This window comes from Petromyzon marinus, unplaced genomic scaffold (genome assembly GCF_048934315.1).
Source record: "Petromyzon marinus isolate PM22_M1 ecotype Great Lakes invasive population unplaced genomic scaffold, UKy_Petmar_22M1.pri1.0 PM_G_Scaffold_4, whole genome shotgun sequence".
NCBI classification, from domain to species: Eukaryota; Metazoa; Chordata; class Hyperoartia; order Petromyzontiformes; family Petromyzontidae; genus Petromyzon; species Petromyzon marinus.
In genome coordinates this window covers 4,513,165-4,525,786 of record NW_027422983.1, presented here as the reverse complement: position 1 = coordinate 4,525,786, position 12,622 = coordinate 4,513,165, and positions in this window count along the sequence as shown.

Sequence of the window (12,622 nt, the reverse complement as noted above, 5' to 3'; positions counted from 1 at the left end):
ATAGGCTTATTAAATAGGCTTATTAAATAGGCTTATTAAATAGACTTATTAAATAGGCTTATTAAATAGGCTCAATAAATAGGCTTATTAAATAGGCTCAATAAATAGGCTTATTAAATAGGCTCAATAAATAAGCTTATTAAATAGGCTCAATAAATAGGCTTATTAAATAGGCTCATTAAATACTTATTAAATAGACTTATTAAATAGACTCATTAAATAGGCTTATTAAATAGGCTTATTAAATAGGCTTATTAAATAGGCTTATTAAATAGATGTATTAAATACCCTCATTAAATCGGCTTATTTTAGCAACTTAGGCTTATTAAATAGGTTTATTTCAGCAACTTAGACTTATTAAAGAGCCTTATTAAATAGGCTTATTTCAGCAACTTAGGCTTATTAAATAAGCTTATTTCAGCAACTTATTCTTATTAAATAGCCTTATTAAACAGGTTTATTTCAGCAACTTAGGCTTATTAAATAGCATTTTTAAATAGGTTTATTTCAGCAACTTAGGCTCATTAAATAGCCTTATTAAATAGGCTTATTCAGCAACTTAGGCTTATTAAATAGTCTTATTTCAGCAACTTAGGCTCATTAAATAGCCTTATTAAATAGGTTTATTCAGCAACTTAGGCTTATTAAATAGCCTTATTAAATATGCTTATTTCAGCAACTTAGACTTATTAAATAGGTTTATTCAGCAACTTAGGCTTATTAAATAGGCTTATTCAGCAACTTAGGCTTATTTAATAGGCTTATTTCAGCAACTTAGGCTTATTAAATAGGCTCATTCAGAAACTTAGGCTTATTAAATAAGCTTATTTCAGCAACTCAGACTTATTAAATAGGCCTATTAAATAGGCTTATTTAATAGGCTTATTTCAGCAACTTAGATTTATTAAAAAAGGCCTATTAAATAGGCTTATTAAATAGACTTATTAAATAGGCTCATTAAATACTTATTAAATAGGCTTATTAAATAAGCTTATTAAATAGACTTATTAAATAGGCTCAATAAATAGGCTTATTAAATAGGCTCATTAAATACTTATTAAATAGGCTTATTAAATAGACTTATTAAATAGGCTTATTAAATAGGCTTATTAAATAGGCTTATTAAATAGACTTATTAAATCGGCTTATTAAATAGGCTCAATAAATAGGCTTATTAAATAGGCTCAATAAATATGCTTATTAAATAGGCTCAATAAATAGGCTTATTAAATAGGCTCAATAAATAGGCTTATTAAATAGGCTCATTAAATACTTATTAAATAGGCTTATTAAATAGACTTATTAAATATGTTTATTAAATAGGTGCATTAATTAGGCTTATTAAATAGGCTTATTAAATAGGCTTATTAAATAGACTTATTAAATAGACTTATTAAATATACTTATTAAATAGACTTATTAAATAGCCTCATGAAATAGGCTTATTTTAGCAACTTAGGCTTATTAAATAGGTTTATTTCAGCAACTTAGGCTTATTAAATAGGCTTATTCAGCAACTTAGGCTTATTTAATAGGCTTATTTCAGCAACTTAGGCTTATTAAATAGGCTCATTCAGAAACTTAGGCTTATTAAATAAGCTTATTTCAGCAACTCAGACTTATTAAATAGTCCTATTAAATAGGCTTATTAAATAGGCTTATTTCAGCAACTTAGATTTATTAAAAAAGGCCTATTAAATAGGCTTATTAAATAGACTTATTAAATAGGCTCATTAAATACTTGTTAAATAGGCTTATTAAATAGGCTTATTAAATAGACTTATTAAATAGGCTCAATAAATAGGCTTATTAAATAGGCTCATTAAATACTTATTAAATAGGCTTATTAAATAGACTTATTAAATAGGCTTATTAAATAGGCTTATTAAATAGGCTTATTAAATAGACTTATTAAATCGGCTTATTAAATAGGCTCAATAAATAGGCTTATTAAATAGGCTCAATAAATATGCTTATTAAATAGGCTCAATAAATAGGCTTATTAAATAGGCTCAATAAATAGGCTTATTAAATAGGCTCATTAAATACTTATTAAATAGGCTTATTAAATAGACTTATTAAATATGTTTATTAAATAGGTGCATTAATTAGGCTTATTAAATAGGCTTATTAAATAGGCTTATTAAATAGACTTATTAAATAGACTTATTAAATATACTTATTAAATAGACTTATTAAATAGCCTCATGAAATAGGCTTATTTTAGCAACTTAGGCTTATTAAATAGGTTTATTTCAGCAACTTAGGCTTATTAAATAGGCTTATTCAGCAACTTAGGCTTATTTAATAGGCTTATTTCAGCAACTTAGGCTTATTAAATAGGCTCATTCAGAAACTTAGGCTTATTAAATAAGCTTATTTCAGCAACTCAGACTTATTAAATAGGCCTATTAAATAGGCTTATTAAATAGGCTTATTTCAGCAACTTAGATTTATTAAAAAAGGCCTATTAAATAGGCTTATTAAATAGACTTATTAAATAGGCTCATTAAATACTTGTTAAATAGGCTTATTAAATAGGCTTATTAAATAGACTTATTAAATAGGCTCAATAAATAGGCTTATTAAATAGGCTCATTAAATACTTATTAAATAGGCTTATTAAATAGACTTATTAAATAGGCTTATTAAATAGGCTTATTAAATAGGCTTATTAAATAGACTTATTAAATCGGCTTATTAAATAGGCTCAATAAATAGGCTTATTAAATAGGCTCAATAAATATGCTTATTAAATAGGCTCAATAAATAGGCTTATTAAATAGGCTCAATAAATAGGCTTATTAAATAGGCTCATTAAATACTTATTAAATAGGCTTATTAAATAGACTTATTAAATATGTTTATTAAATAGGTGCATTAATTAGGCTTATTAAATAGGCTTATTAAATAGGCTTATTAAATAGACTTATTAAATAGACTTATTAAATATACTTATTAAATAGACTTATTAAATAGCCTCATGAAATAGGCTTATTTTAGCAACTTAGGCTTATTAAATAGGTTTATTTCAGCAACTTAGACTTTTTAAAGAGCCTTATTAAATAGGCTTATTTCAGCAACTTAGGCTTATTAAATAAGCTTATTTCAGCAACTTATGCTTATTAAATAGCCTTATTAAACAGGTTTATTTCAGCAACTTAGGCTTATTAAATAGCATTTTTAAATAGGTTTATTTCAGCAACTTAGACTTATTAAATATACCTTTTTAAATAGGCTTAGTTCAGAAACTTAGGCTTATTAAATAGTCTTATTTCAGCAACTTAGGCTCATTAAATAGCCTTATGAAATAGGCTTATTTCAGCAACTTAGGCTTATTAAATAGCCGTATTAAATAGGCTTATTTTAGCAACTTAGACTTATTAAATAGGTTTATTCGGCAACTTAGGCTTATTAAATAGGCTTATTCAGCAACTTAGGCTTATTAAATAGGCTTATTTCAGCAACTTAGACTTATTAAATAGGCCTATTAAATAGGCTTATTAAATAGGCTTATTTCAGCAACTTAGACTTATTAAATAGGCCTATTAAATAGGCTTATTAAATAGACATATTAAATAGGCTCATTAAATACTTATTAAATAGGCTTATTAAATAGGCTTATTAAATAGACTTATTAAATAGGCTCAATAAATCGGCTTATTAAATAGGCTTATTAAATAGGCTCAATAAATAGGCATATTAAATAGGCTTATTAAATAGACTTAATAAATAGACTTATTAAATAGACTTATTAAATAGACTTATTAAATAGCCTCATGAAATAGGCTTATTTTAGCAACTTAGGTTTATTAAATAGGTTTATTTCAGCAACTTAGACTTATTAAAGAGCCTTATTAAATAGGCTTATTTCAGCAACTTAGGCTTATTAAATATACTTATTTCAGCAAATTAGGCTTATTAAATAGGCTTATTCAGCAACTTAGGCTTATTAAATAGGCTTATTTCAGCAACTAAGGCTTATTAAATAGGCTCATTCAGAAACTTAGGCTTATTAAATAGGCTTATTTCAGCAACTTAGACTTATTAAATAGGCCTATTAAATAGGCTTATTAAATAGGCTTATTTCAGCAACTTAGACTTATTAAATAGGCGTATTAAATAGGCTTATTAAATAGACTTATTAAATAGGCTTATTAAATAGACTTATTAAATAGGCTCAATAAATAGGCTTATTAAATAGTCTTATTAAATAGGCTCAATAAATAGGCTTATTAAATAGGCTTATTAAATAGACTTATTAAATAGGCTTATTAAATAGGCTCAATAAATAGGCTTATTAAATAGGCTCAATAAATAGGCTTATTAAATAGGCTCAATAAATAGGCTTATTAAATAGGCTCATTAAATACTTATTAAATAGACTTATTAAATAGACTTATTACATAGGCGTATTAAATAGGCTTATTAAATAGGCTTATTAAATAGGCTTATTAAATAGACTTATTAAATAGCTCATTAAATAGGCTTATTTCAGCAACTTAGGCTTATTAAATAGCCTTATTTCAGCAACTTACGCTTATTAAATAGGCTTATTTCAGCAACTTAGGCTTATTAAATAGCCTAATCAAGTAGGCTTATTTCAGCAACTTGGGCTTATTAAATATGCTTATTTCAGCAACTTACGCTGATGAAAAAGGCTTATTTCAGCAACTTAGACTTATTAAATAGCCTTATTTCAGCAACCTAGACTCATTAAATAGGCTTATTTCAGCAACTTATGCTTATTAAATATACTTATTTCAGCAACTTAGGCTTATTAAATAGGCTTATTTCAGCAACTTAGACGTATTAAATAGCCTTATTTCAGCAACTTAGGCTTATTAAATAGGCTTATTTCAGCAACTTAGGCTTATAAAATAGGTTTATTTCAGCAACTTAGACTTACTAAATAGGCTTATTTCAGCAACTTAGGCTTATGAAATAGGCTTGTTCAGCAACTTAGGCTTATTAAATAGGCTTATTTCGGCAACTTAGGCTTATTAAATAGGCTCATTCAGAAACTTAGGCTTATTAAATAGGCTTATTTTAGCAACTTAGACTTATTAAATAGGCCTATTAAATAGACTTATTAAATAGGCTTATTTCAGCAACTTAGACTTATTAAATAGGCCTATTAAATAGGCTTATTAAATAGACTTATTAAACAGGCTCATTAAATAATTATTAAATAGGCTTGTTAAATAGGCTTATTAAATGGGCTCAATAAATAGGCTTATTAAATAGGCTCATTAAATACTTATTAAATAGGCTTATTAAATAGACTTATTAAATAGACTTATTAAATAGTCTTATTAAATAGACTTATTAAATAGGCTTATTAAAAAGGCTTATTAAATAGACTTATTAAATAGGCTCAATAAATAGGCTTATTAAATAGGCTCAATAAATAGGCTTATTAAATAGGCTCAATAAATAGGCTTATTAAATAGGCTAATTAAATACTTATTAAATAGACGTATTAAATAGCCTCATTAAATAGGCTTATTTTAGCAACTTAGGCTTATTAAATAGGTTTATTTCAGCAACTTAGACTTATTAAAGAGCCTTATTAAATAGGCATATTTCAGCAACTTAGGCTTATTAAATAAGCTTATTTCAGCAACTTATTCTTATTAAATTGCCTTATTAAACAGGTTTATTTCAGCAACTTAGGCTTATTAAATAGCATTTTAAATAGGTTTATTTCAGCAACTTAGACTTATTAAATATACCTTTTAAAATAGGCTTAGTTCAGAAACTTAGGCTTATTAAATAGTCTTATTTCAGCAACTTAGGCTCATTAAATAGCCTTATTAAATATGCTTATTCAGCAACTTAGGCTTATTAAATAGCCTTATTAAATATGCTTATTTCAGCAACTTAGACTTATTAAATAGGTTTATTCAGCAACTTAGGCTTATTAAATAGGCTTATTCAGCAACTTAGGCTTATTTAATAGGCTTATTTCAGCAACTTAGGCTTATTAAATAGGCTCATTCAGAAACTTAGGCTTATTAAATAAGCTTATTTCAGCAACTTAGACTTATTAAATAGGCCTATTAAATAGGCTTATTAAATAGGCTTATTTCAGCAACTTAGATTTATTAAAAAAGGCCTATTAAATAGGCTTATTAAATAGACTTATTAAATAGGCTCATTAAATACTTATTAAATAGGCTTATTAAATAGGCTTATTAAATAGACTTATTAAATAGGCTTATTAAATAGACTCAATAAATAGGCTTATTAAATAGGCTCAATAAATATGCTTATTAAATAGGCTCAATAAATAGGCTTATTAAATAGGCTCAATAAATAGGCTTATTAAATAGGCTCATTAAATATGTATTAAATACCCTTATTAAATAGACTTATTAAATAGACTTATTAAATAGGCTTATTAAATAGACTTATTAAATAGTCTTATTAAAAAGGCTTATTAAATAGACTTATTAAATAGGCTCATTAAATACTCATTAAATATGTTTATTAAATAGGTGTATTAATTAGGCTTATTAAATAGGCTTATTAAATAGGCTTATTAACTAGACTTATTAAATAGACTTATTAAATAGACTTATTAAATAGACTTATTAAATAGCCTCATGAAATAGGCTTATTTTAGCAACTTAGGCTTATTAAATAGGTTTATTTCAGCAACTTAGACTTATTAAAGAGCCTTATTAAATAGGCTTATTTCAGCAACTTAGGCTTATTAAATATACTTATTTCAGCAAATTAGGCTTATTAAATAGGCTTATTTCAGCAACTTAGACTTATTAAATAGCCTTATTTCAGCAACTTAGTCTTATTAAATAGGCTTATTTCAGCAACTTAGGCTTATTAAATAGCCTTATTTCAGCAACTTAGACTTATTAAATAGTCTTATTTCAGCAACTTAGGCTTATTAAATAGGCTTATTCAGCAACTTAGGCTTATTAAATAGGCTTATTTCAGCAACTAAGGCTTATTAAATAGGCTCATTCAGAAACTTAGGCTTATTAAATAGGCTTATTTCAGCAACTTAGACTTATTAAATAGGCCTATTAAATAGGCTTATTAAATAGGCTTATTTCAGCAACTTAGACTTATTAAATAGGCGTATTAAATAGGCTTATTAAATAGACTTATTAAATAGGCTTATTAAATAGACTTATTAAATAGGCTCAATAAATAGGCTTATTAAATAGTCTTATTAAATAGGCTCAATAAATAGGCTTATTAAATAGGCTTATTAAATACTTATTAAATAGACTTATTAAATAGACTTATTACATAGGCGTATTAATAGGCTCAATAAATAGGCTTATTAAATAGGCTCAATAAATTGGCTTATTAAATAGGCTCATTAAATACTTATTAAATAGACTTATTAAATAGACTTATTACATAGGCGTATTAAATAGGCTTATTAAATAGGCTTATTAAATAGGCTTATTAAATAGACTTATTAAATAGCTCATTAAATAGGCTTATTTCAGCAACTTAGGCTTATTAAATAGCCTTATTTCAGCAACTTACGCTTATTAAATAGGCTTATTTCAGCATCTTAGGCTTATTAAATTGCCTAATTAAGTAGGCTTATTTCAGCAACTTGGGCTTATTAAATAGGCTTATTTCAGCAACTTACACTGATTAAAAAGGCTTATTTCAGCAACTTAGACTTATTAAATAGCCTTATTTCAGCAACCTAGACTCATTAAACAGGTTTATTTCAGCGACTTATGCTTATTAAATATACTTATTTCAGCAACTTAGGCTTATTAAATAGGCTTATTTCAGCAACTTAGACGTATTAAATAGCCTTATTTCAGCAACTTAGGCTTATTAAATAGGCTTATTTCAGCAACTTAGGCTTATTAAATAGGCTTATTTCAGCAACTTAGACTTACTAAATAGGCTTATTTCAGCAACTTAGGCTTATGAAATAGGCTTGTTCAGCAACTTAGGCTTATTAAATAGGCTTATTTCGGCAACTTAGGCTTATTAAATAGGCTCATTCAGAAACTTAGGCTTATTAAATAGGCTTATTTCAGCAACTTAGACTTATTAAATAGGCCTATTAAATAGGCTTATTAAATAGACTTATTAAACAGGCTCATTAAATAATTATTAAATAGGCTTGTTAAATAGGCTTATTAAATAGGCTCAATAAATAGGCTTATTAAATAGGCTCATTAAATACTTATTAAATAGGCTTATTAAATAGACTTATTAAATAGACTTATTAAATAGTCTTATTAAATAGACTTATTAAATAGGCTTATTAAAAAGGCTTATTAAATAGACTTATTAAATAGGCTCAATAAATAGGCTTATTAAATAGGCTCAATAAATAGGCTTATTAAATAGGCTCAATAAATAGGCTTATTAAATAGGCTCATTAAATACTTATTAAATAGACTTATTAAATAGACTCATTAAATAGGCTTATTAAATAGGCTTATTAAATAGGCTTATTAAATAGGCTTATTAAATAGACGTATTAAATAGCCTCATGAAATATTCTTATTTTAGCAACTTAGGCTTATTAAATAGGTTTATTTCAGCAACTTAGACTTATTAAAGAGCCTTATTAAATAGGCATATTTCAGCAACTTAGGCATATTAAATAAGCTTATTTAAGCAACTTATTCTTATTAAATAGCCTTATTAAACAGGTTTATTTCAGCAACTTAGGCTTATTAAATAGCATTTTAAATATTTTTATTTCAGCAACTTAGACTTATTAAATATACCTTTTAAAATAGGCTTAGTTCAGAAACTTAGGCTTATTAAATAGTCTTATTTCAGCAACTTAGGCTCATTAAATAGCCTTATTAAATAGGCTTATTCAGCAACTTAGGCTTATTAAATAGCCTTATTAAATATGCTTATTTCAGCAACATAGACTTATTAAATAGGTTTATTCAGCAACGTAGGCTTATTAAATAGGCTTATTCAGCAACTTAGGCTTATTTAATAGGCTTATTTCAGCAACTTAGGCTTATTAAATAGGCTCATTCAGAAACTTAGGCTTATTAAATAAGCTTATTTCAGCAACTTAGACTTATTAAATAGGCCTATTAAATAGGCTTATTAAATAGGCTTATTTCAGCAACTTAGATTTATTAAAAAAGGCCTATTAAATAGGCTTATTAAATAGACTTATTAAATAGGCTCATTAAATACTTATTAAATAGGCTTATTAAATAGGCTTATTAAATAGACTTATTAAATAGGCTCAATAAATAGGCTTATTAAATAGGCTTATTAAATAGACTTATTAAATAGGCTCAATAAATCGGCTTATTAAATAGGCTTATTAAATAGGCTCAATAAATAGGCTTATTAAATAGGCTTATTAAATAGGCTTATTAAATAGACCTATTAAATCGGCTTATTAAATAGGCTCAATAAATAGGCTTATTAAATAGGCTCAATAAATATGCTTATTAAATAGGCTCAATAAATAGGCTTATTAAATAGGCTCAATAAATAGGCTTATTAAATAGGCTCATTAAATACTTATTAAATAGACTTATTAAATAGACTCATTAAATAGGCTTATTAAATAGGCTTATTAAATAGACTTATTAAATAGTCTTATTAAAAAGGTTTATTAAATAGACTTATTAAATAGGCTCATTAAATACTCATTAAATATGTTTATTAAATAGGTGTATTAATTAGGCTTATTAAATAGGCTTATTAAATAGGCTTATTAAATAGACTTATTAAATAGACTTATTAAATAGACTTATTAAATAGACTTATTAAATAGCCTCATGAAATAGGCTTATTTTAGCAACTTAGGCTTATTAAATAGGTTTATTTCAGCAACTTAGACTTATTAAAGAGCCTTATTAAATAGGCTTATTTCAGCAACTTATGCTTATTAAATAAGCTTATTTCAGCAACTTATGCTTATTAAATAGCCTTATTAAACAGGTTTATTTCAGCAACTTAGGCTTATTAAATAGCATTTTTAAATAGGTTTATTTCAGCAACTTAGACTTATTAAATATACCTTTCTAAATAGGCTTAGTTCAGAAACTTAGGCTTATTAAATAGTCTTATTTCAGCAACTTAGGCTCATTAAATAGCCTTATGAAATAGGCTTATTTCAGCAACTTAGGCTTATTAAATAGCCGTATTAAATAGGCTTATTTCAGCAACTTAGACTTATTAAATAGGTTTTTTCAGCAACTTAGGCTTATTAAATAAGCTTAATCAGCAACTTAGGCTTATTTCAGCAACTTAGACTTATTAAATAGGCCTATTAAATAGGCTTATTAAATAGGCTTATTTCAGCAACTTAGACTTATTAAATAGGCCTATTAAATAGGCTTATTAAATAGACTTATTAAATAGGCTCATTAAATACTTATTAAATAGGCTTATTAAATAGGCTTATTAAATAGACTTATTAAATAGGCTCAATAAATCGGCTTATTAAATAGGCTTATTAAATAGGCTCAATAAATAGGCTTATTAAATAGGCTTATTAAATAGGCTTATTAAATAGACTTATTAAATCGGCTTATTAAATTGGCTCAATAAATAGGCTTATTAAATAGGCTCAATAAATATGCTTATTAAATAGGCTCAATAAATAGGCTTATTAAATAGGCTCAATAAATAGGCTTATTAAATAGGCTCATTAAATACTTATTAAATAGGCTCATTAAATAGACTTATTAAATAGACTTATTAAATAGTCTTATTAAATAGACTTATTAAATAGACTTATTAAATAGACTTATTAAATAGACTTATTAAATAGACTTATTAAATAGCCTCATGAAATAGGCTTATTTTAGCAACTTAGGCTTATTAAATAGGTTTATTTCAGCAACTTAGACTTATTAAATATACCTTTTAAATAGGCTTAGTTCAGAAACTTAGGCTTATTAAATAGTCTTATTTCAGCAACTTAGGCTCATTAAATAGCCTTATTAAATAGGCTTATTTCAGCAACTTAGGCTTATTAAATAGCCTTATTAAATAGGCTTATTTCAGCAACTTAGACTTATTAAATAGGTTTATTCAGCAACTTAGGCTTATTAAATAGCCTTATTCAGCAACTTAGGCTTATTAAATAGGCGTATTTCTGCAACTTAGACTTATTAAATAGGCCTATTAAATAGGCTTATTAAATAGGCTTATTTCAGCAACTTAGACTTATTAAATAGGCCTATTAAATAGGCTTATTAAATAGACTTATTAAATAGGCTCATTAAATACTTATTAAATAGGCTTATTAAATAGGCTTATTAAATAGACTTACTAAATAGGCTCAATAAATAGGCTTATTAAATAGGCTTATTAAATAGGGTCAATAAATAGGCTTATTAAATAGGCTTATTAAATAGGCTTATTAAATAGACTTATTAAATAGGCTTATTAAATAGGCTCAATAAATAGGCTTATTAAATAGGCTCAATAAATAGGTTTATTAAATAGGCTCAATAAATAGGCTTATTAAATAGGCTCAATAAATAGGCTTATTAAATAGGCTCATTAAATACTTATTAAATAGGCTTATTAAATAGACTTATTAAATAGACTTATTAAATAGGCTTATTAAATAGACTTATTAAATAGGCTTATTAAAAAGGCTTATTAAATAGACTTATTAAATAGGCTCATTAAATACTTATTAAATATGTTTATTAAATAGGCATATTAAATAGGCTTATTAAATAGGCTTATTAAATAGGCTTATTAAATAGGCTTATTAAATAGACTTATTAAATAGCCTAATAAAATAGGCTTATTTTAGCAACTTAGGCTTATTTAATAGGTTTATTTCAGCAACTTAGACTTATTAAATAGGCTTATTTCAGCAACTTAGACTTATTAAATAGGCCTATTAAATAGGCTTATTAAATAGGCTTATTTCAGCAACTTAGACTTATTAAATAGGCCTATTAAATAGGCTTATTAAATAGACTTATTAAATAGGCTCATTAAATACTTATTATATAGGCTTATTAAATAGGCTTATTAAATAGACTTATTAAATAGGCTCAATAAATCGGCTTATTAAATAGGCTTATTAAATAGGCTCAATAAATAGACATATTAAATAGGCTTATTAAATAGGCTTATTAAATAGACTTATTAAATCGGCTTATTAAATAGACTTATTAAATAGGCTCATTAAATACTTATTAAATATGTTTATTAAATAGGTGTATTAATTAGGCTTATTAAATAGGCTTATTAAATAGGCTTATTAAATAGACTTATTAAATAGACTTATTAAATAGACTTATTAAATAGCCTCATGAAATAGGCTTATTTTAGCAACTTAGGCTTATTAAATAGGTTTATTTCAGCAACTTAGACTTATTAAAGAGCCTTATTAAATAGGCATATTTCAGCAACTTTAGCTTATTAAATAAGCTTATTTCAGCAACTTATGCTTATTAAATAGCCTTATTAAACAGGTTTATTTCAGCAACTTAGGCTTATTAAATAGCATTTTTAAATAGGTTTATTTCAGCAACTTAGACTTATTAAATATACCTTTTTAAATAGGCTTAGTTCAGAAACTTAGGCTTATTAAATAGTCTTATTTCAGCAACTTAGGCTCATTAAATAGCCTTATTAAATAGGCTTATTTCAGCAACTT